Raw genomic sequence first — 11,152 nt, forward strand, 5'->3', positions numbered from 1 at the left:
TTTAAATCTTTTATTTAGTTTTTTTTTTGTTTAAAGTTATTTTCAAACTTAAAATTAAATTTAAAAATAAAATTCTTAGTTGCCAAATAGAAATTTAAAGAACAATTAGTGGTACTTGGAAGATAGTCTTCGAGGGAACGATACTTTGCTTATCATATATTACTTGAATCGATTGTGTGCACTTGCGTATATACATATTTTCATGATCAAGTTTTTGGCGCCGTTGCCGGGGATTTTAATTTCCAATATCATAGTAAATTGTAATTTGTTCTGATTTGGTATTTTTATTTTTATTTTTATTCTTTAACATTTATTTGGATGAAGGCTATATTTTGTGTCAGGAATTGTTGGTATATGCGAGGAAGTAGACAAAAGGAAATCATACAAATAGATCTTGAAATTGAGAGAAGGTGTAGAAAGAATCGAAATATAATGAAAAGGTTCAATTTCACCATGGTTGAGAACGCAAATAACGTTGTCAACAATAATGCAAATATTGGTAATGCAGCTGAAGCCAATCCACCATTAAGGAATTATGTACTCCCTACTGTTACGGGGATACATTCAAGCATTTGACCTCCAACTGTTGAGGCAAATAATTTTGAAATAAAACCCTCAATTATTCAGATGGTGCAAAACTGTGTGCAATTTGGGGGGTTACCGAATGAGGATCCGAATTTACATATCACAAACATTTTGGAGTTATGTCCGACATTTAAATTGAATAGGGTGAGCAAAGATGATGTACGATTGAGACTATTCCCATTTTCACTAAGGGACAGAGCTAAGAGTTGGTTGAATTCTTTACAAGTCACCTCTATACTTACTTGGGAAGATTTGGCTCAGAAGTTTCTTGGTAAATATTTTCCTCCTGCCAAGTCAACCAGAATAAGAAGAGAGATTAAAAACTTCCATCAACTAGATGGGGAGTCTTTGTATGATGCATGGGAACGATTTAAGGAATCACAAAGGAAATGCCCACATCATTTAATAGAGAAGTGGTTGTTAGTGCATACTTTTTATAATGGTTTGGAGGGAAATACAAGGACAATTATAGTTGTAGCATCTGGTGGAGCATTTATGAGAAAAAGCGCTAATGAAGTGTATGAGCTGTTGGAAGAGATGACTATGAATAATTATAATTGGCCTACAGAGCGAGAGAATAAGAAAGTAGCAGGAGTATTAGAAGTTGATCCAATTGCGCTATTGACGGCTCAAGTAGCATCTCTAACCAAACAACTTCAGCAAACTAATCTCGCCACACAAGCAATGCAAGTATAGAATGTCATGAGTTTTGAGATTTGTGTAGGAACTCATTCTTATGAACAATGCCCGAGCACAACTAGTTGCTTAACAAATGTAAAAAAATATGCCCTTGGAACAGGCATAGGCTATAGGTAATTTTTTCAAGGCCTGCACCCAACACTTACTCAAATTCCTATACACTTGCCTGGAAAAATCATCCTAATTTTTCTTGGAAAAATAATAAAGGGTTACGACCACAATATCCACAATACCCACCTGAACAACCCCCTCATCAACCAACCTATGGATTACATGCTAGACCCTATTATGATCCAAACCCATGCCCATCTCATCCACCACCTCCTTAAAGGAACCCACCAACAATTTAGCCAGACCAATTAAATCAATTTATGACAGAGACAAGGTCTTCCATCAAATGTTTGGAGACACAAATTGGTCAATTGACTCAAATTTTTTTTAATGGACAGCAAGGGAATTTGCCTAGTTCCACAGAGGTAACCCTACAAGAAATCAGATCTTTACCTACCAATATTTTACCTACCAATATATATTGGTAGGGAAAGTAATGTTTTTCCTACCAATATTTATTGGTAGATAATATTAGTAGGTAAATGCTAGTCCATTATATTATATTTCGGAACATAGCTTTACCTACCAATAATATCAGTAGGTAATGATCTTTAACTACGTATATAATGGAGGGAAATTTTTTAACCATTCCCGCTCAATTTTCCCCCCATTTTTTATTTTCATTATATTATTTTATTATTATAAATGCTTATTTGGAAGCTTACGTGGAGTAAATAATATGATGTGTACGACATTTGCCTACCAATTCCTTACCTACTTATATTTATTTGTAGGTAAAGGTGACTTTTACCTACCAATATTTAATGGTACGAACCATGCGTAGGTAAATATTACAAAATATATAAACTATTTCAAATATATTTTTCGCTACCAATAAAATTGGTAGGTAAAGATTTTTACCTACGTATATATTGGAGGGAAAAAATTAAGCTTTTGGAGCTCATTTTTCCCTCTAATTTTATTTTAATTTTTAAAATTTTATTAAAATTAATGATGATGTGTCTACAACATTATCCTAGTGTCTAACCATACTTATTTTATAATTTACACATCATTTTATCAATACATAAAATATAATAAAAACATAAATAAATTTATTATTAAATATAAATATATACTTATAAACCTAAACCCTAACACTTGTCTCTCAATAAATAAGAAAATTTTTAGATAAAAGAAATCTGAAACATCTCTTTCCCTCTTTCCCCTCTATCTTCCCTGAAACCCTCTTTCTCTCTCTCTCTCACTACTGTGTTGCTTCTGCCAGGCCCGAACGGCCATCGTCCCATCGTCGGAGCCGTACACGCGCCAGCCCAATCGAACCGTCGGCCCTCGAAACGTCGACCCCCGCGAGCTCACCACCATACGCACTACCCAGGGCTGTCAACCAACGGTCCAAAGTCGTCCGCCCCTTGCACTTTCCGGCGAGATTCCGACTGCCCCGAGCCTCTTGTTTGACGAAGGGCACGGGGAAGAGGTGCAAAAATGTATCATTGTGAAAACCATAAATCATGTGCCACTCGTTCCTTGTTTGCAGTCAATATAGGTATGTATGCTCTCCTTATCTCTAAGTACAACTAACGTATGAAGCTACGACATATTTGGTTTTGCATATAACTGTTATTATTTCTAATATTTGAATGTCTGGAACTAGAACTAGTTCTGTAATTGACATACAGAGAAAAGACACTAGTGAATGTTGACAAATAAAATATATTTTAGTTGATTCATTAATATACTAAAAGAAAGAATTGGGCAGTTGTATTCATCATTATTTGTGAGTTAATTTATGACACTGATCTATAAAATAGTAAAATCTCATGAAGTTGGGATACCGGTCTTTGAGTTTGAAATGGATTTTAATTTTTACATCTTGGTTAGCTCGAATATGATCGTTTATCAGTGTTTCAACACTCATGATAGATCATGTTTTGTTGGGCATTTTACCTTGTAAGCTGTGTAATGGACTTGAAGATTGTTACTTGAAGGCTGATCTGCCAATAACTTACTCTATGATGAACTAGTTGCATTCTCACTGCTTGGTTGGCTCAGCCCCTTCTTTATGCAGCAATTTATTTGTGTTTGCTTTTCTTGAGCTCTAAAATAAAGCATTGGAGGAGGTCTACATGTTTCTTCTGTAACTTTATTTGTGTTATATTTCCCTGATTGACTCTTGTTATAATTAACCATTGAATTAATAAGGATGTTGTCTTTGTACCAGGTAAACGCTATGAAAGAGGTCAAGAACATGTGATTTTTCCACTTTTGCAACGAAGGTCTGGGCTCGTGGTCTTCCTCGTCTCAGATGCGGGCTCAATGTGGTTTCCCTGTTTCTACATTGTACATGATTCTTCATTGATTTTCTTTCACTTGTCCTTCTAGGCTCATAAGACCCTTGAGTGAGTTTTTGTAACGGTATTTTTATCTTGTTTCTGTCATTTTGATTTTCAACAGGCTTAGTATTTTAACTTTCTATTTTAGTGATAAAAGTCTTCTATGCAATTTTTTTAGAAAAGATTTGAATTTTCTTCTTTATGTGCCTTTTGTCTGGTTTGAGTAATTAATTAGTAGGCCACTATATATGCTGGTGGACTAGAAGCTCTAACTGTGCGATTATAGGAATTAAACGAGTTTCTTGCTGGAGGAAAGGGGTATATTCGTCTTAAAAAAGTGGAAAAGAAGCTAAGAATGAGACAGCAGTATATGGTGTCACAAGTTGCATTGCTCTATCCTGTAAAAATCTCTGCAGGAGCTACACAGGACTAGGAGCTTGAATCATTTCCTAACAGTAGCAAATTAGGTATATACTTTGCCACTCTCAACCAATTCCATAATTTATTTCCTTGTGATTGGATGTCCTCTCTTTTATGTAGCACTTTTGTGAATAGTTGGATGCTACGTTAGTAGATGTTTGTGTGTCAAATTTGCTGACCTCTGTCATGAGAAGTTGTGTTATGCGACTATGTATGTATTTGTGTACATGTTAATGTTATGTGAACCTTTCTATGAACATTATGTATGTATTATGTCTTCTTGTTTTAGGCATTTTAGTTGTTCTTCTTCACTTGTCTTCTCTCTCTCTCTCTTTTCATTTCTTTTTCTTGTATCCTCTATCAGTTGTTTTTTAATTATGTCGAGTCAAATGCATTATAGTGGTCTGCATGACTTTAGATGTTTTATGTCCTTCAGTTTAGTTTTAATTGATATGAGTTTGACTTTTGTTTGAAAGTTTTTACTGTTATACCTGTGGAATACAATTATTCACTTAACATCTTTAGATTTCATCAGTAGTTGGTAGTACGAAGCTATGAGAACTTTTTTGAGACGAAGTTTGGCATAATTTTTAAGGGCAGGGATAGAGTGAATAACCCACTTTTGGATTTTTAATCTACTAAATGACCCTATATTGAAATTTTTTTGTAAATAACCCAATTACTGCACTAATCACCAAAGTACTCAATGTATAATCTGTGAACTGTGTTTTAGCTATTGCCACTAGCATAATTTAATGTGCCTTTTTTGATTTTGTTACTTAAAATTGTGTTCTGTTGATATTTTAAAATATTTTTACCAGGGCTTTCTGCTAGATCTAAGCCTGTGAATCCTGGATCTTTGACAATTTTGGGTCTGCAGTTGACAATGATTCCTTTTAAAATGATGTCTCTTTTCTCAGACAAGAAAGAGGCTCAGAAGACTTCAAGTGCTCTGGGATATGTTGGTCATGTGCATTCTTCTTCACTTTCGATAAAGATATCAACTATTTTCCCCCCACTTTAGGATTAGTTGGATCATCTATTTTTTCTTTAACTAGTTTATTTGTCTAGCCATTTGATTGGGAAATCGCATATTTGAACCAAACTGATAAGTTATCAATTCCTTGCATATAAACAAAGTTTGATCATAGTCTCCTTGTTAATAAATGCCATTGCATTAGGGTCCCCTGGTTTGTTGGTTTATTAGTTCTAGCACCTATTGTTCCAACTTGCCATGACGTGTTGTATTATCCCTGAACTATTGCAGGTTGTTCTACTTATAGCTTCGTACTTGAAAGTTCCACTACCGCGCTTTGGTGGCTCTCCTTCATATATTATTGAGACATTGTGTAGACGTGCACTTTTTTCTTGTCAATGAAGAGCCATAATAAGTGTGACTAGCTAATGTGTTAGTGATTATGACATTTGATATGCCGTATTTTTAGTTATATTGGCATTCTATGTATGTCATAAATGCCCATATTTGGTCATAATTAGTTTTGAAATACTGATGATGATTTGGGAACATCACATATAGTGTTTGGTCTTTGTTATTCCCTGTTTTGGAGTAGCTTTTGGTTCTGTAGGAGAGACAGACAGAACAACAAGGTATATGCTATCATCAATAAATTGATACTATGTTGCTATATTCAAATTTTGAGATTTTTTTGTACTTTGTTATTGATATTGATATTCAGATTTAGGATGTAGATTAATTTAATAAGCTTACTGCATTAGTGAATCTGATTCTTTGTTCCTGTACTAAGATTTACTAATTTTTTTTTATGTTTTGTTATTTGTTCTTCATATTTAGATATTTGCTTTCTCATATTTCTTTGTTTTTCTATTTCTAAAGTTTTGCATTAATCTCAAGTGTTTCTCTATTTTTAGCATGCTCTGCTTTCTGGTTTGTAGGGTGAACTTTGTTTTTGGAGAGATAACTAGTTTTTGAGTTTACGAGTTTTGTGTGTTTGAATCTGATTTTTATTCTGTATACAAATAAGTTTTGAATCTGATTTTTTTAAAGTGTGAAAATTTTGTGTTTGGTATTTGATTTATGTATTATGTTCATTGATTATATATATGAATCTGTTATTCTTTTTAAAAAGGAGAAGAGACATCTACTTTTTATTTTAAGTTTTTTTATATTAAACTTTGAATCTAGGTTGTATTATCTTCATCATTGTTTACATGTTCATATATACTGCATATGAACTTCTTTGTTTTATCACATGAATTATAGTTTTCGATGAAAATTGCCTATTAAATGTAGTTTTGAATGTTGACTTGTATTTTCTTTTTTCGATTTGGATTATTATGCTACTTTGATTATTATTATTTTTTTTTTTTGCCTGTGATGTTGATAAATGATTTTATTTTATGTTGGTGATTATGGGACTTGATGTGCTCATATATTTGTTTTTTAATATATGCTGGTATATCAAGTGTCATAAATGCCCATAATAATAAGTCATATTTTCTGAAATCCTGATGATGATTAAATTGGGGATAATTATTATGTTGAGATTAATTATATTTTCCCATTGTTGCCAACTCGAACCCCACCTCCAGCCATCGTCGGTGTCCACCTCACAAAGCCATCATCGATATTCACAAGTTCGAGAAAAATAATGCTCTTTAGTAATAATTTCAAAGTCAAGAATAGACTTGTTGATATTTTTTATGAAATGTAATTAGTTAAACACTCATCTTTAATAAGTAATGAATATTTTATTATTAATGTTAAATAATTTATTTGAGTTCGGTTCGTGAGTCACAAGATGATTCTTAGTTTATTTACAGTAATTTACTAAGGAATGAACTTTATGAAGTTTTTTTATTTTTGTAGGGGTAACCTTAAAAGGATAACTTTATGACTTTTTTTAGTATTGAACATTATAAAGAATTTTAGCATTATACATTTTATTATTGTATGATTTTTTTTAGTTTATTTCTAATATAAAACATTTATAATAACTGTTATTATCTTTTACCTACACATAACCATTACATTTGACCAAAATATAAATTCTGTAATAAACCAATAAAATCATGCTATGTGGGCTAATAAAATGACCCCACATGGTCCAATAATATCGTGCCACGTAGACTAATAAAATGATGCCACGTGGTCTATATCAAATGATGACATATGTACTAATTATCAAAACGACACGTGGACAAATTATTGTTTGACACGTGGAGCAACCACAAGATGCCAAGTGGCGATATTGATGTATGCCACGTAGGATGCCACATATGATGCCACGTCATCAGACCCATAAAACTATGGAAACCATGTCAGTAGACACGTAGGATGCCACGTCATCAGACACATAAAACTATGGAAACCATGTCAGCAGACACATAGGATGCCATGTCGTCAAACACGTCATCTGCTGACTCATCAATTGATTTATAACTTAGTGGGGTCCAATGATTCTTTTACCTACCAGTATTAATAAGTGTAGGTAAATACTATTTCCCCACTAACCTTTACCTACCAATCTCTACCAATTCAATATTGGTAGGTAAACCACATTACCCACCATTAGGCTAGTTTTACCTACACTTACAATTGGTAGGTAAAGACCCCATTTTCTTGTAGTGTAAATCCTAAAGAACAATGTCAAGCTGTCACTCTGCGGTATGGGACTAAGTATGATGGACCTACAGTGGATAAAAAAGGGAAGAATACAGAGAAACAACAAGTTACTAGTCCAATTCAAGAGGAGGCTACTGAACACCTTCCAAAAACAGAAAAACTAAAATACTCTGAGCCTACACCAAAAATTCCATATCCTCAACCATTTCGAAAGGCTAATCTTGAAAAATAATTCTCCAAAATTCTTGAAGTATTTAAGAAACTTCACTTTAACATCCCTTTTGCAAAGGCACTAGAACAAATGCCTAGTTATGTGAATTTTATGAAGGAGATATTGTCTAATAAGAGAAAAATGGAGGATTATGAAACCATTGCATTAACTAAAGAGTGTAGTGCAATTATTCAAAAAAAGCTTCCTCAAAAATTAAGAGATCTGGGCAGTTTTACTATACCTTGCACTTTTGGGAACTTTCATTGTGAGAGACCTTTATGTGATTTAGGTGCAAGCATAAATATAATGCCACTGATTGTATTTGAAAGACTTGGTTTGGGGGAAGGTAGACCTACTACTGTTACTCTTCAATTGGATTAAGACTCGTTCATTAATACTTCCTCGAGGTATTATAGAGGACGTTCTAGTAAAGGTAGATAAGTTCATTTTCCTAGCGGATTTCATTGTATTAGATATGGAGGAAGATGAGGAAGTCCCTATTATATTAGGACGACCATTCTTATCCATGAGGCAAGTGCTAATAGACGTTCAAAAAGGAGAATTAAGGCTTAGAGTACAAGAAGATGAATTCATTTTTAATGTTTTCAAAGCTTTGAAATATCCTTCAGCTAGTGACAGTTGCTTTTTTATTAGTGTATTAGAGGAACCAAGTAAAGGGGTTGAGTCTATTAAAGATCCATTGGAGTTGAGTCTGATAGAAAGTTCTGAAGAGTGTCCTGGTACTGAAGCTGATAAGTATGTTAAATGGTTGAATTCATCAAGGCAAATATATTAAAAGAAATATGAGGAATTAGGGCAAGTGCCTGAGAGACCTCTTCCATCCATTGAGAAGCCACCAGCTCTTGAATTAAAAACCTTACCTGATCATCATAAATATGCTTATTTGAGTAAGAATGATACTCTTCCAATTATTATTTCATCTTCTTTATCTGAGACTGAAGAAGAGAAGCTTCTAAGGGTATTAAGGGCTCACAAATTAGCAATTGGATGGACTTTGGCAGATATAAAGGGTATTAGACCTTCGACAGTAATGCACCATATATTAATGGAGGAGGATAGTAAGCCTAGTATTGATGCTCAAAGGAGTCTAAATCCTTCAATGAAAGATGTGGTAAGGAAAGAAATTCTTAAATGCTTGGATGCTGAAATAATTTACCCAATATCTGACATTGCTTGGGTTTGTCCAATCCAGGTAGTTCCAAAGAATGTTGTATGTGCCTCCTTCATAATACCCTCCTTAATTTCATCATTGTTAGGCACACAGATCCTATCACCGCTATCACCTTTCTGTACCAACGCCTCTTGCTTTATTAGGGCTTCATCCATTTTTTATCCTTCTCTAATCTATGCTAGTAGGGTGGATTGTAACGTGAGGTTTGCAAGGCCTCTTGTCATGAACTCAATACCGGTGTTTATAATCTCTTTCTGCAGAGGCACCTCTATTGTGCTCAGAGCTGAGACACTCCCATGTCCTCGCCTACTCAATGCATCGGCAACTACATTGGCCTTGCCTAGGTGGTATAGAATTTCACAATCATAGTCTTTCACTAGCTCTAACCACCTTCATTGTCTTATATTCAACTCCTTTTGAGTGAAGAAGTAATTCAGACTTTTGTGATCGATGTAAATTTCACACTTATCCCCATAAAGGTGATGTCTCCATATCTTCAGTGCCTACACCCCTGCTGCTAACTCAAGATCATGGGTGGGATACCGTTGCTCATAGTCCTTGAGTTGTCTAGAAGCATAAGCTACAACCTTCCCATCCGGCATCAATACACACCCTTAGTCGTTCTTTGATGCATCATAATACACCACGAATTTCCTGCTCTCTGTGGGAACACACAGGATAGGTGAAGAGATCAACTTATCCTTCGTAGTTTGAAAGATTTCTTCATATTTCTCGATCCATATAAACTTCTGGTGTTTGTGCGTCAAGTTGGTCAAGGTTGTGGCAATCTTTGAAAAACCCTTGACAAACTTCTGGTTGTAACCTGCTAACCCTAAGAAGCTTTGAACCTCTGAGGCATTCTTTTGTTGGGGCCAGTATCTAATTGCCTCGATCTATCCAGGATCTAGAGCTATTCCATTCTTAGACACTATATGTCCTAGGAAAGTCACTTGTTCAAAAAAAAAACTCATTCTTAGAGAACTTAGTGTATAATTAATGCTCTCGTAGTCTATTTAGGGTCAACCTTAAGTGCTCACCATGCTCCTCCTTGGTCTTTGAGTAGATAAGGATATTTTCTATAAACACTCCTACAAACTTATCCAAGTAGACCTTAAATACCATGTTCATCATGTCCATGAATGTTGCTAGGGAATTAATGAGTCCAAAAGACATCACTAAGAACTCATAGTGCCCACAGCGAGTTCTGGAAGTTGTTTTAGGAATGTCTCCCTCCTTTACTTTCAACTGATGGTACCCCGGATTGCAAATCAATCTATGAGAATACTGTAGCCCCTTGCAGTTTATCAAAAAGGTCATCTATCCTAGGCAAATGATATTTGTTCTTAATGGTGACCTTATTGAGTTCTCGGTATTCGATGCACATTCTCATGCTTCCATCCTTCTTTTTCACAAACAGGATTGGTGCCCCCCATGGAAAATGACTAGGTCTTATGAACCCCTTATCCAACAATTCATGTAGTTAGGTCTTAAGTTCCTTCAACTCTATAGGTGCCATTCGATAGGGTGCTTTAGATATTGGTGTTGTTTCTGGTGCAAGTTTGATCACGAATTCTATTTCTCTGTCCGGTAGTAAACCTAGTAATTCCTCATGAAACACTTTTGGAAACTCATAAACGATATGAACATTCTCTGTTTTCAACTCTATCTCCTTGTATTTATCCACCACACTAGCCAGATATGTTGAACACCCGTGCTACATCATATTTTGTGCTTCCAGTGCAGATATTATGGGTGTACGAAAACCTGCCACTTCTCCCTTAAAAGAAAATAGTTCTCCTTCTTCTGGTCTAAACTACATGGTCTTTTTCCAACAGTCAATCGTCACTCCATGCATGGATAATGAATCCATGTCAAGTATGGCATCATAGTTTGGTATGTCTATCTTTATATGATATGTTCAGAGCTCCCCGCCCTCTACTGTTATGGGTGTTGTCTGTAACCATCTAGTTGACAACATCATGTCTCCTGACAGTAATATTGTACTAAAACTACTCTCAAACAATTTACAAGGCATA

At 34.7% G+C, this 11,152-nt stretch overlaps 1 non-coding gene across 1 annotated transcript; it reads right to left on the bottom strand.

Annotated features, from left to right (window-relative positions):
• Window positions 1-885: 885 nt before the first annotated feature.
• LOC133798806 (small nucleolar RNA R71) lies at window positions 886-992 on the bottom strand. Its single transcript, XR_009876024.1, has one exon. It is a non-coding gene; the product is annotated as a small nucleolar RNA R71 (small nucleolar RNA).
• Window positions 993-11,152: the final 10,160 nt, after the last annotated feature.

This window comes from Humulus lupulus, chromosome 8, assembly GCF_963169125.1.
Source record: "Humulus lupulus chromosome 8, drHumLupu1.1, whole genome shotgun sequence".
NCBI classification, from domain to species: Eukaryota; Viridiplantae; Streptophyta; class Magnoliopsida; order Rosales; family Cannabaceae; genus Humulus; species Humulus lupulus.